The 14,391-nt window shown below is 40.9% G+C and overlaps 1 protein-coding gene and 1 pseudogene across 5 annotated transcripts in view; both read left to right on the forward strand.

Annotated features, from left to right (window-relative positions):
* The window catches only part of ART3 (ADP-ribosyltransferase 3 (inactive)), a 148,057-nt gene that overhangs the window by 90,079 nt on the left and 43,587 nt on the right, over positions 1 to 14,391 (forward strand). The window lies entirely within an intron of this gene.
* Positions 8,624 to 10,491, forward strand: LOC144220977 (zinc finger CCCH domain-containing protein 14 pseudogene; annotated as a pseudogene).

Consider the following 14,391-nt stretch of genomic DNA (forward strand, 5'->3'; position numbering starts at 1 on the left):
ACAGGAGTGCTGATGCATAGGAGCACATGTACCCCAGTGTTCATAGCAGCACTTTCAACAATAGCCAAATCATGGAAAGAACCTAAATGTCCATCAACTGATGAATGGATCCAGAAGATGTGATTTATCTATACAATGGCAATGAGAAAGAAGGAAATCTGGCCATGGAACTTGAGGATATTCTGCTAAGTGAAATAAGTCAGGCAGAGAAAGACATATGTTTTCACTCATAAGTGGTACAGGAGAAACTTAACAGAGGACCATGGAGGAGGGGAAGGGGAAAAATAGTGGGGGAGAAGGAGGGAGGCAAACCATGAGAGACTCTTGAATACTGAAAACAAACTGAGGGCTGATGGGGGAGGGGAAGAGAAGAGGGTTGATGAGCATGGAGGAGGGCACTTGTTTGGAAAGCACTGGGTGTTACATTGAATCCAACTTGATGATAAACTATAAAAGAAAAAAATTACAATTAGAATTTCAAAAAAAAAACCCAGTAGCCAAGCTATGGGGAGAGCCCAGATGTGTACACACACACACACACACACACACACACACACACACAGTGGAATATTACTCAGCCATTAAAAAGAATGAAATCTTGTCGTTTGCAATAACGTGGATAGAGCTAGTGTGTGCTATACCAAGCAAAATAATTCAGAGAAAGACAACTACCATACAATTTCACTCATAATGTGGAATTTAAGAAACAAAACTGATGAACACATGGGAAGAAGAGTAAGAGAAGAGAGGGAAACAAACCACAAGAGACTCTTAACAATAGAGAATAAACAGGGTTGATAGAGGGAGATGGTTGGGAGATGAGCTAGATGGGTGATGGTTATTTAAAAAGGCACTGGCTTTGGTGAGTACTGGGTGTTGTATCTAAGTCATGAATTGCTACATTCTACTCCTTAAACCAGTATTGTATGTTAACTAAGGTTTAAATTAAAGAAAAAAACACATGACAATGAGAGGGAGAATAACTTCAGTTCTAAAAATTGAATTTAGATAAAATAATCTTTTTAAGAAATGCTGTAACCTCCACCGCGGCAACTTCTTACTTGACACATCCCCAAAAGCAAGGGAATCAAGAGCAGAAATAAACGATTGGGACCTCATCAAGATTAAANTTAAAAAAAATGCTGTAACAACTGTACAGCCATATGCAAAAGAATGAATCTAGTCACAGACCTCACATACTTCACAAAAATTAACTCAGGATGGATCACAGACCTGAATATAAAATGCAAAACTCCAAAAGGTAAACTATGTAACTATGTATGATTATAGTTCTGTAAATTAGATAACTATAAGACATTCTAGAAGATAACCTATGAGAAAGCCTAGATGACTTTGAATCTAGTGATGATTTTTTAGATACATACAACACTAAAGTACAACACATGAAAGAAGTGATAAGCTGGACTTCATTAATTTTAACAACAACTTCCCTTGGGGCACCTGGGTGGCTTAGTTGGTTTGGTCTCTGACTCTTGATTTCAGCTCAGGTCATGATCTCACAGTTGGTGAGATTGAGCCCTGTGTTGGGCTCCTCACTGAGTGTTGAGCCTGCTTGGGATTCTCTCTCCCGCAACCCCTTCCCCCCCTCCCCCCAGTCCCTCCAGGGCTTACACATGCTCGCTTGTGGGCATACTTGCTTGCGCATGCGCGCGTGCTTGCTCTCTCTCTTTTCTCTCTCTCTCTCTCTCTCTCTCAAGATAAAAACCACAAAAAACAAAACCCACAACTTCTCTTTGAGATGTAGTGTTAGAGAATGAGAAGACAAGCCACAGACTAAGAGAAAATACTTACAAAGACACATGTGATAAAGGATTGTTGTCCAAAATATATAAAGAACTCTTATAAGTCGACCATAAGAAAACAAAAAAAATGATTAAAAAAAAAATGGGTCGAAGATCTAAAGATACCTCACTAAAGAAGATATAGAGATGGCAAATAAGGTATACGAAAAGGTGCTCCACATCATATGTCATCATGGAATGCCAATTAAAACAAGAATGGAGGTGTGTGAGTGGCTCATTTGGTTAAGCACACAACTTTGACTCAGGTGATGGGTTTGAGCTCCACATCAGGCTCTGAGCTGTCAGCACACAGGAGTATAAGCCCTCTGAAATAATTAATGTTTAAGCTGTATGTATTATTTGTATAAAAATTTTAAGATAATATATACTTTGAATTATATATATTTAGAAGAGTGGGTAATTATAAGCCAGTATTGTTTGGAGGAAATCAAATTATATTTTCATATGAAAGAGATTATGTTTCTTATCAAGACTGTTTCTTCCTAGCAATGTCATGATACCCAGACTCCCTCATTTTATGTCTGTTACCATCATCAGATAACATCTTGGGGCCAGAAATTCTGTCTCAAAAATGTTAACGTTCCTTACCTGACCTAACCATAGCACTCAGTAAATATTTGTGAATTGTTTGTGTAAACCTTCTGTGCACTTAAGGTTCAGGTTACCCTACTGAGGCAGAGTGAGGTATAAACATGTCACATTCACATGGGTTTAGTTTCCATCCAGCACCTAGGAAAATGCCAGATAACTCAGTGTTCTTACTTGCAAGTATTCCTATCACAATAGTAAAGAAAATAAAGTTAATTTACAAGTATTAGATCATTAACATTGAAGTCTGTGGTCTGGCACATAGTAGAAACTCAAGTTTTTGTGTTGCCTTTTTTTTTTTTTTGAGTGAGTGAATGAATAAATGAAAGAATGACTGCCTTCATAGAATCATATGGATACAGAGAATTCCACAAAAGTCTGTCTTTAGAGTTGCCTGTATATCCAGTCAGTCACTTAAAATTGGGCTGTTGTCTACAGAAGAATCCTGGTATTGTTGATTCATATGTGTGCTGTGTACTTGCATCTCTTTAAGTCTCTGTTCCTAGATTATTGATACTTTTCTCTTTTAAAGTACTTTGTGAGTGCAAGGGATCCCCTAATTTTACTAATGTCTTATTTCAGTTTTTGGTTTTCTTTCTTATTTAGTGTTAACATTGTTCTCAGTAAGAAGTTTCAGTTACACCCCATTGTCCCAGAATCTTGGTTTGCAAGTTTGACAGTATCCTGAAAGGATGGACTCCAAGTAAGAATGGTCATATGCCCTATTTCTTTTCCTCAGAGATGGTTTATTATCCAAATCACAGATTGGTATATGAGAAACCAACTCCTCAACAATTGCCATTGGTCATTCATATTTGTTGAGTGGTGTCTGCTTAGAACATTTAAGGGTATTTAATAAAGTGATTCTCTAAATAGGCGGTTTAAAATTTTTGCCACATTAGTCTTAGTTTCTCTGTTTCTGTGGGGAATATTTATTTATAGATTGGACTCTGCAGCTTTACTCCACAGAAAAGGGAATTGCTAATTTCATGGTTCTTGTCTAGATTGCTTGACAACCAGCCAAATTATTCAATTTAAATAATAAAATAAGAGATGAATAGATTTCAGGATAGTAAAAAATTTGTAGGGTGAAATCTAGGGCTTAAAAAGAGATTTGTAAGACCATACAGGTTAGCTAAGAGCAGTCACAGTTCACTAGGCTTTAGCCTCCATCCAGCATCAGCACATAGGAAAATACTCATGTGATGACTTAGTGCTTCCCACTTACAGTGGTTCTGTCACAGTGGTAAAGAAAATAAAATTAGTTTATAAATATTAGAGTATTGACATTGAACTTTATGGATTGGCATGTAATGTTGTGTGTGAATTTGTGACTGAGTTTGTATAACACGGTCCAATAGTATAAGATCGCTGAGTCATAGAGGGATATGGTCTCAAGTCATAGTTCTTCTGACTCTTGAATGAGGCCAAAATTATAAATCCAGGTGAGCAGAACTCAGATACCTTACCACTTTCACTGAAAGTTTTTATTAATTTAATTTCCTCCCAAGGTAGTAGAGACATTAGATCTAGTTGGAAAGGCTAAATTGTTGCCTCTGGTAACTAAGGATTCTGATACTGTTCCTGCTGATGTTTGTCTTGGAAATTGAAGCCTAGTGAAGCTACTGACCTTGTTTACATCCTCTTTCCATCCTTCTCGTTGTTCATTTCATAAACATTTATGAAGTGCATACAGTGTGAAAGACATAAGTATTATAGGAGATGCAAAGATATGCTGATGACATATAATGAAGGACATATGAGAAGTTTCTGAAGCAGATTCTTTTGAAGTATTATACCTCTTACACTCTAATATAACTTTCTCCAGACATATACATACATACTTTGAAATCATTGCCATAGAGACCCATTGTCCTTGGTAAGAATGTGTTTCTCACTGCAGGAGAAGAAAAAGTTGAGAATTAAAGCCTTAAAATCTACCAACAGAGAAGTGTCTGTAAATCCTACACTGTAATCATTATATGTTGTATGTTCTGGGGGTAATATTATGAATTAGTTTTAAAATACTAAGTAGATTCTATAAAGTTTGTTACCTCTGTAGTCCACTCAACTCGCCTTTAAGATTAAGTCATTAGTAGTCCAAGAGAAGGAATAGGTAGGCAATGCCAGAAAAAGGAGGTTCATAGGATAGAGGAGGAAATAGCCTATAAGAAGTACCCCTAACAAGTATTGGGAGTAGAAGAGTTGGTTCACAAACAAAAAGAAAAGGAGACAAGACTAGACTCTTGTGTCCTTGCTTCTCTAGACTGAAACCCTGGAAAAGGTTGATGTAGTTTAAGAAGTAACCTGGTAAGTTTCAATGAATCCTTGAACAGTGGGGATTGTTTTCTTGCCTCTCTTTGAAAAAATTAGATAATTTTCAAGGTGTCTTAGAAAAGCACCAAGTCTAATATGGGACCAGCCAAGGAGTAATTTGGAAATAGCAAAATAGCAGAATATCTTGAGAAAAGATTTCTCTCCAGTTTTCTACAAAATAAAGGTTATTGTGATGGAATTCCTAATTCCTAAGTTTGCTTTTGGGCCTAGTTAAGGTAACACCACAAACCAGTTATTTTCTGTAAGAAGATGCCCAGCAAGGCCACGTAAGTTCATCTGTGGTAATAGGTTAAGAGGACCTTAAAGAAATTAAATTGTTCTTTAGAATACTAGATGCCAGCTGGGTCCCAAAAGCAGTAAAAAATACGTATTAGTGACCCAGAAATTAAATGTCAGCAGTGCTAAAGACCAGCCTAACCACTAGAGCTAGCAGAGAACAGACTGCAGTTTCCCCTAACAGAAGAGTGCCAACAATGTAAAGTGTGAACCATGTACAAAAAGGAAACCGTATTTCTCTGCTTGGAACTCAATTCACAAACCCTTGTGTCCACTAATGGTAGAAATGGTAATCTTACCAATTAAAAATTAGTCATTTATAAGTTGATATAGTCTTCCTTGAGTAAATATTTATTTCAATTTAGAATTTTTTTCTCCCCTTCTCTTCTGTCTTTCCTAAGAGCAATTTAAAATCCTGCGTTTGGAAGAAAGTAAAAACTTGTGCTGGTGCTGACCTCTAGTGGTCACTGGTCTGCACTGAGGCATCTGATCCTGCTTGGTTTTCTTTGGATGATGGTAATTTGCCTTAACTGCTGTAATGTCCTGGGTTGGCCTCCAGTCTCAAATACACATACATGAACTTTGCATTATCTGATGAAAACCCTGAGCTCCTTTGGCCCTCCCCAATCTCTTTCAGCCTCTTCTATGTGCCATTACAATATTACAGATGCTTTACAGTAGTAGTTTTCAAATCGGGATACAAATAACTCATGGGGTACGCAAAGACATTCTAAGGAACATGAAAGTTTTTTGTTATTTTTTTTTTATATTTTAAATATTTATTTTGAGAAAGAGAAGGAGAGGCAGAGAGAAGGAGAGAGAGAATACCAAGCAGGCTCCATCCATGCTGTCAGTGCATAGCCCAGTGTGGGGCTTGATTTCACATATGGTGAGATCATGACCTGAGCCGAAATCAAGAGTCAGACGTGTAACCGACTGAGCCACCCAGGTGCCCCTATTGTTGTCTATTTTTAAAAAATCAGCATATGATATTTGTCCTTCTCTGCCTGACTTATTTCGCTCAGCATAACACCCTCAAGGTCCATCCATGTTGCTACACATGGCCAGATATCATTGTTTCTCATTGCCATGTAGCATTCCATGGTATAGATAAACCACATCTTCTTGATCCATTCGTCCATTGATGGACACTTAGGCTCTTTCCATGTTTTAGCTATTGTGGAGAGTGCTGCTATGAACATTGGGGTACATGTGCCCCTATGCATCAGCACTCCTGTATCCTTTGGATAAATTCCTAGTAGTGCTATTGCTGGGTTGTATGGTAGTTCTGCTGTTAGTTTTTTGAGGAACCTCCACACTGTTTCCCAGAGCAACTGCACCAGGTTGCATTCCCACTAGTAATGAAAGAAGGTTCTCATTTCTCCACATCCTTGCCAACATCTGTTGTTTCCTGACTTGTTAATTTTAGCTGTTCTGATCGGTATAAGGTGGTATCTCAGTGTGGTTTTGATTTGTATTTCTCTGATGATGAGTGACATTGAGCATCTTTTCATGTGTCTGTTGGCCATTTGGATGTCTTCTTTGGAGGAGTGTCTGTTCATGTCTTCTGCCCATTTCTTCACTGGATTATTTGTTTTTCAGCTGTTGAGTTTGGTAATTTCTTTATAGATTTTGGATATTAACCCTTTATCTGGTATGTCATTTGCAAATATCTTTTCCCATTTCATAGGTTGCTTTTTAGTTTTGTTGATTGTTTCTTTTGCAATACAGAAGCTTTTTATCTTGATGAAGTCCCAATGGTTCATTTTTGCTTTTAATTCCCTTGCCTTTGGGGATGTGTCAAGCAAGAAATTGCTGTGGCTGAGGTCAAAGAGGTTGTTGCCTGTTTTCTTCTCTAGGGTTTTGATGGTTTTCTGTATCACATTTAGGTCCTTCATCCATTTTGAGTTTATTTTTGTGTATGGTGTAAAAAAGGGGTCCAGCTTCATTCTTCTGCATGTTGCTATCCAGTTCTCCCAGCACCATTTGCTAAAGAGATTTTTTAATACTTGATACTCTTTCCTGCTTTGTCAAAGATTAGGTGGCCATCCATTTTTGGGTCCAGTTCTGGGTTCTCTATATTCTATTCCATTGGTCTATGTATCTGGGGTTTTTTTGCCAATACCATACTGTCTTGATGATTACAACTTTGTAGTACAGACCAAAGTCTAGGATTGTAACACCTCCTACTTTGGTTTTCTTTTTCTTTTTTTAACTTTTTAAAAATGTTTATTCATTTTTGAGAGAGAGACAGGGTGAGTGGGGGAAGGACAGAGAGCAAGCAGACAGAATCTGAAGCAGGCTCCAGGCTCTGAGCTGTCAGCACAGCGCCTGACATGGGGCTCAAATTTATGAACCATGAGATCATGACCTGGGCTGACGTTGGATCCTTAACCGACTGAGCCACTCAGGCGCTCCTGGTTTTCTTTTTCAGTATTACCGTGGCTATCTGGCGTCTTTTGTGGTTCTATACAAATTTTAGGATTGTTTTTCTAGCTTTGAGAAGAATGCAGTGGAGTTTTGTTGGGATTGCTGCATTAATGTGTAGATTGCTTTGGGTAGTATTGACATTTTAACAGTATTCTTTCAGTCCATGAGCATGGAATGTTTTTTCCATTTCTTTGTGTCTTCTCCAATTTTCTTCATAAGTTTTCAGCATACAGATCTTTTACATCTTTGGTTAGGTTTATTCCTAAGTATTTTATGGTTCTTGGTGCAATTGTGAATGGGATCAGTTTCTTGATTTCTCTTTCTGTTGCTTCATTATTGGTGTATAGAAATGCAACCAATTTCTGTACATTTATTTTCTTTTTTTTTTTTTTAAGATTTTTTTTTATTTCTAGAGAGAGAGAGAGCGTGAGCAGGGGAGGGTCAGAGAGAGAGGGAGTCACAGACTGAAACAGGCTCCAGGCTCTGAGCTGGCAGTCAGCACAGAGCCCGACGCGGGGCTCGAACCCACGAACCGCGAGATCATGACCTAAGCGAAAGTCGGATGCTCAACCGACTAAGCCACCCAGGCGCCCCTGTACATTGATTTTCTACCTTGTGATTTTGCTGAATTCATGTATCAGTTCTTCTTTCTTTTCTTAATTTCTGTTTTTTTAAACTTTTAAAAAATGTTTATTTATTTTTGAGACAGAGACAGAGCTTGAGGTGGGGAGGGGCAGAGAGAGAGGGAGACACAGAATTTGAATCAGGCTCCAGGCTCTGAGCTGTCAGCACAGAGCCCGACGCAGGGCTTGAACCCAACAATCATGAAATCATGACCTGAGCCGAAGTCAGATGCCTAACTGACTGAGCCACCCAGGCGCCCTCATGGATCAGTTCTAGCACACTTTTGGTGGAGTCTGTCGGGCTTTCCATGTGGAATATCATGTCATCTACCGAAAGTGAAAGTTTGACTTCTTCTTTGCCAATTATGATGCCTTTTATTTCATTTTATTGTCGGATTGCTAATGCTAGGACTTCCAGCGCTATGTTAAGCAACAGTGGTGAGGCGCTGGTGGCTGTGGCGGTGGAGCTGCGGACCGGTAGCCGGTGCGGGTCTCTGGGTAAGCTAAGCACCACGCAGTGCTGAGCCCGCCACCCGCCATGGAGCCATGGAGATTGGCACTGAGATTAGCCGAAAGATCCGGAGTGCCATTAAGAGGTAATTGCAAGAATTAGGAGCTTATGTTGATGAAGAACTTCCTGATTACATTATGGTGATGGTGGCCGACAAGAAAAGTCAGGGCCAAATGACAGAGGACCTGTCCCTGTTTCTAGGGAACAACACAATTCGATTCACCATATGGCTTCACGGTGTATTAGATAAACTACGCTCTGTTACAACTGATCCCTTCAGTCTAAAGTCTTCTGATACCAACATCTTTGATAATAAAGTGTCTTCAAACAAGAGCAGTTTCAGTCAGGGAGACAAGAGAAGGCATGAAGCTGCAGTGCCACCGCTTGCACTTGCTAGCACAAAACCTGAGAAGAGAAATTCCAGGGTTTCTACTAGTTCACAGGGGCAGAAAACCACTAATGTTAGACAGACTTATGATGATGGAGCTGCAACCCGATTAATGTCAACTGTGAAGCCTCTGAGGGAGCCAGCACCCTCTGAAGATGTGATTGATATTAAGTCAGAACCAGATGATCTCATTGATGAAGACCTCAGTTTGTGCAGGAGAATCCCTTATCTCAGAAAAACCGATGGTGACACTTACATATGGTTCTTCTCACCCTTCTTTTGAAATTTATCGACCACCTGCAAGTCGAAATGCAGATAGTGGTGCNTTACAGAACAGCTGGGTATATGAAACAGGATGTTTGTGTGAACCGGAAGTGCTTAACAGCTTAAAAGAGACTTACAGTCCCTTCTTCAGAAACAACTCAGAAAAAATCAGTATCGAGGAAGAAAACTTTCAGAAGAGAAAGTTGCCTGTGGTAAGTTCAGTTGTTAAAGTAAAAAAATTCAATCATGATGGAGAAGAGGAGGAGGAAGATGATGTTTGTGGGTCTTGTACAGGAAGCATCTCCAGCAGTGTGTCAGTGCCAGCAAAGCCTGAAAGGAAACCTTCACTTCCACCTTCTAAACAAGCTAACAAGAATCTCATTTTGAAGGCTATATCTGAAGCTCAAGAATCTGTAACAAAAACAACTAACTATTTATAGTCTCTCAGAAACAGACACTTCCAGTTGCTCCCAGAACTCGAACTTCTCAAGAAGAATTGCTGGCAGAAATGGTCCAGGGGCAAAGCAGCACCCCCAGGATAAGTCCCTCCATTAAAGAAGAGGAAACTAAAGGAGATAATATAGAAAAAAGCCAAGGAACTCCACAGAGGCAGTTGTTATCCTGACTGCAGATCGACCCAGTAATGGCAGAAACTCTGCAGATCAGTCAAGCTGAGATGAGTGAACTGGGTGTGGCCCAGAAACCAGAAAAACTTTTGGAGCATTGCAAGTACTAGCCTGCCTGTAAAAATGGGGATGAGTGTGCTTACCATCATCCTCTTTCACCTTGCAAAGCCTTCCCAATTGTAAATTTGCTGAGAAGTCTTTGTTTGTTCATCCAAATTGAAAATATGATGCAAAATATACTAAACCAGATTGTCACTTCACTCATATGAGTAGAAGAATTCCAGTACTGCCTCTGAAACCAGTTACAACACCAGCATCACCTTCTAGTAGTCAGCTGTGCCGTTATTTCTCTGCTTGTAAGAAAATGGAATGTCCCTTCTATCATCCAAAACACTGCAGATTTAACACTCAGTGTAAAAGACCCGACTGCACATTTTATCATCCCACCATTACTGTACCGCAGCGACATGCCTTGAAATGGATTCGACCCCAAACCGGTGAATGACACTCAGTCCTACTTGGCAGAAGATTGTGGAGTTTGAAAGTTTCCACCTACTGATGAAAGATACTCCGCAGAACTTGTCAAATCTTTGAAACTTGGAATATATATTGATTTCATAATAAAGTTTATTGCCTATCTGAAGTGTCTAATTTTTCTAGTTTATAAGTTTATTTTTTAACAAATAGTTTATTGTCAAGTTGGTTTCCACGTAACACCCAGTGCTCATCCCCACAAGTGCCCTCCTCCATGTCCATCTCCCCCCTCCCCCCACACATACATCAATCCTCAGTTTGTTCTCAGCATTCAAGAGTCTCTCATGGTTTGCCTCTCTCCCTTTCCCCCACCATTTCCCCCCTTCTTCTCCCCCCTGGTCCTCTGTTAAGTTCCTCCTAATCCTCCTGTACGTGAAAACATATGGTATTTGTCCTTCTCTGCCTGACTTATTTCGCTCAGCATAACACCCTCAAGGTCCATCCGTGTTGCTACACATGGCCAGATTTCATTGTTTCTCATTGGCATGTAGTATTCCATCGTATAGATAAACCACATCTTCTTTTTTTCTTTTGTTTATTTGTTTGTTTATTTATTATTTTTTTTATTTTTTATTTTTATTTATTTTTTTTTTTACAAATAGTTTATTGTCAAATTAGTTTCCACATAACACTCAGTGCTCATCCCCACAAGTGTCCTCCTCCATGCCCATCCCCCCTCCCCCCCACATCCATCAGTCCTCAGTTTTTGTCAGCATTCAAGAGTCTCTCATGGTTTGCCTCTCTCCCTTTCCCCCACCATTTCCGCCCTTCTTCTCCCCCTTGTTCCTCCGTCAAGTTCCTCCTAATCCTCCTATACGTGCAAACATATGATATTTGTCCTTCTCTGCCTGACTTATTTCGCTCAGCATAACACCCTCAAGGTCCATCCATGTTGCTACACATGGCCAGATTTCATTGTTTCTCATTGCCATGTAGTATTCCATGGTATAGATAAACCACATCTTCTTGATCCATTCATCTGTTGATGGACACTTAGGCTCTTTCCATGTTTTAGCTATTGTGGAGAGTGCTGCTATGAACATTGGGGTACGTGTACCTCTATGCATCAGCATTCCTGTATCCCTTGGGTAAATTCCTAGCGGTGCTATTGCTGGGTCATAGGGGAGTTCTGTTGTTAATTTTTTGAGGAACCTCCACACTGTTTTCCAGAGGGGCTGTACCAGTTTATATTCCCACCAACAGTGTAGGAGGGTGCCCGTTTCTCCACATCCTCGCCAGCATCTAGAGTCCTCTGATTTGCTCATTTTAGCCACTCTGACCGGCGTGAGGTGGTATCTCAGTGTGGTTTTGATTTGTATTTCCCTGATGAGGAGGGATGCTGAGCATCGTTTCATGTGTCTGTTGGCCATCTGGATGTCCTCTTTGGAGAAGTGTCTGTTCATATCTTCTGCCCATATCTTCACTGGATTGTTTGTCTTTTGGGTGTGGAGTTTGGTGAGTTCCTTGTAGGTTTTGGATACTAGCCCTTTATCTGATATGTCATTGGCAACTATCTTGCCTGAATGCCTATAAATAGACATTTTTAATTGTTAGCTCATCCTGATGGATAGACCCTGTAATTATTATATAATGCCCTTCTTCATCCCTTGTTACTGTGTTTAAAGTCCAGTTGGTCTGATACAAGAATAGCTACTCCAGCTTTCTTTTTACTTCCAGTAGCATGACAGATATTTCTCCATCCCCTTACTTTCAATCTGAAGGTGTCCTCCAGTCTAAAATGAGTTTCTTGTAGACAGCAAATAGATGGATATTTTTTTTAATGTTTTATTTATTTCTAGAAGAGAGAGAGACAGCGTGAGCAGGGGAGGGNTTGACTGTCCAGGGCCTATCCTTTCAGAGAGTGTTTTTTGAATGATATCTCTTGGACTCTCTTGTTGAGACCTTGGTTAGTCTATTTTCCTACTCATAGTGATATTTGGGACTCTCCACCATATGTACNGGGTGTATGCAGTGCTGGTTGACGAGCATAGAGAAAGAGAGAAGACAGGGCGGGGATGAGGCAAAATTGAAAATAAAATGAACAGGCAGAAGGGATAAGAAGCTTTTTTCAGAGCTAAAGGGTGGAATATGGTTGGATAGGTGAGAGAAGGTCGCTGGTGTTATCCAGAGAAATTATATAGTCTAATTACTCCTGAGAGAGATGATAAGGTAGGTAGGTGTAGAACTTACATCTACAGAATGGACTAAATGTTAGACTGTTTAAGCAAGCCAGTGACCAGAGTTAATCAGGTCAGTGTTCCGGGAAAAAAAAAAAGGGAGGAGGGCAGCTCTCAGGCAGGGATGGGCGTGGTGTGATCCAATGCATCAGGCGAGAGCTCCGCCTTGGCGGTTGTGGGGAAGAGAGTGGCGGCGCTCCAGTCCCTTCTTGAACCAAGCGCTGCACCTCACTTTTTTGGGTGTGTAAACTCCCCGTGCCAGGGGTGCAGCCAAAGTGGGTCATGCTCTTTAACCCAGGCCAGGCCTAGTTTCCAAATCCCAGTCCGTGCACCCCACTGAAATTGCCATTGACACAACCTCGCAGGCGATCCCCTCAGGGCAATTCCAAGCCTCTTGCCTAGCCCTGGGGGTGGAGCCAGAATCGCTGCTCCCTTCTCCTCCAGGTCGGGTTGGCGAGCAAGGACGGGGGCCTGCCTGGGAGGCACACCGGCCTGCTGGAGAGTGGGAAACTGGGTCCCTCTGTGTCTCGTCACCCGAAACACGAACTCGCGGGCAAATCTCCCAGTTTTAAGCCCTTCGCCTTCCTTCTAGGGATCCAGCCAAGCCAGGAACGCAGAGGCCGGGTACGCGCGCGGCTTCTCCAGGGGTCCAGCCGAGCCAGGAGCACAAAGGAGCGGTCGGCGCGTGGCCCCTCCGGGACGAGTTGGCGTGTGGGGACCTGGCGTGCAGGGATTTGACGCGCACAGTCCGTCTGTGCTCTGAGAGGAGATTTTTCTGTTCCCCAGCGACTGGGACTGTGTCTCGAGTAATTTCGGACTCTCTCTTTCCCCTCTTACTCCCCGCAGAGGGGGATCGCCCCCATCCTTCTGAGTCTCCGATCCCGGCCCATTTTATCTTCCCCAGTTCGCGCTCACGTCAGAAGGCTTTCTCAGTGGATTCTGCGTCCTTTTTCTCCCAATCTCTTGGGTTCTGTAAGGTTTCCTATGGCTTCAGATATTTTCCGTGTGAGATATGGGGGTGAGTGCAATGTACGGAGCTCCCTACTTCTCTGCCATCTTGCCCCCTCTAGTTTGTAAGTTTATTAAGTGGTTTTAACATTGGGTGTTTTGTTTGTTTCAACTATGAAAAGACAGTTTAAAACAAAAGCTAAATTCCATTAAAACATCTGAGATGTATTTGTACAGTGCTATTTTCAGTATCAGCATTTACTGCGTGGTGATCTTGTCAGTACTGATAAATCCATTTCGGGGCTATGGTGTTGGTGTGTGTTTAGTGAGAAGAACATCCTTATTCTAAATTTTCCCAAGGATTATCCATTGTGAAAACAGAAGTGGCCAAAAGTGTGGAGACAGCTTAAGATAGTCATTCAGTCCTGCCTGCTTTTTAATTTTAAGTGAATTTAGTTTGAGAAGTGTGGTAATACAGGCTTCTTGGGTTGAGTGACGCTGTGGTAAATGGTTCTCAAATAGCTAGTCCCTTACCTTCTGGGATAGGATGTGTCCGAGAGAGACAGCTGGAATGGCAAGTGTGAAACAATAGCACCAGTTCCTTAAAATGCTTTACTATTAACATATACTTTTTAAATAAATATTTTGGGAATGCATTATCAAAAAAAAAAACAAAACAAAACAGTGGTGAGAGTGGACATCCCTGTCCTGTTCCTGATCTCGGGGGNGACAGGAACATATTTTTCTAACCCTTTAATTTATGTGATGTGTCACACTGATTTATTTGCGAATATTGAACCAGCCCTGCTGCCAAGGAATGAAACCCACTTGATCATGGTGAATAATTCTTTTTATATGCTGTTGAA

The sequence above is a fragment of the Crocuta crocuta genome, unplaced genomic scaffold (genome assembly GCF_008692635.1).
Source record: "Crocuta crocuta isolate KB4526 unplaced genomic scaffold, BGI_CrCroc_1.0 scaffold1, whole genome shotgun sequence".
NCBI classification, from domain to species: domain Eukaryota; kingdom Metazoa; phylum Chordata; class Mammalia; order Carnivora; family Hyaenidae; genus Crocuta; species Crocuta crocuta.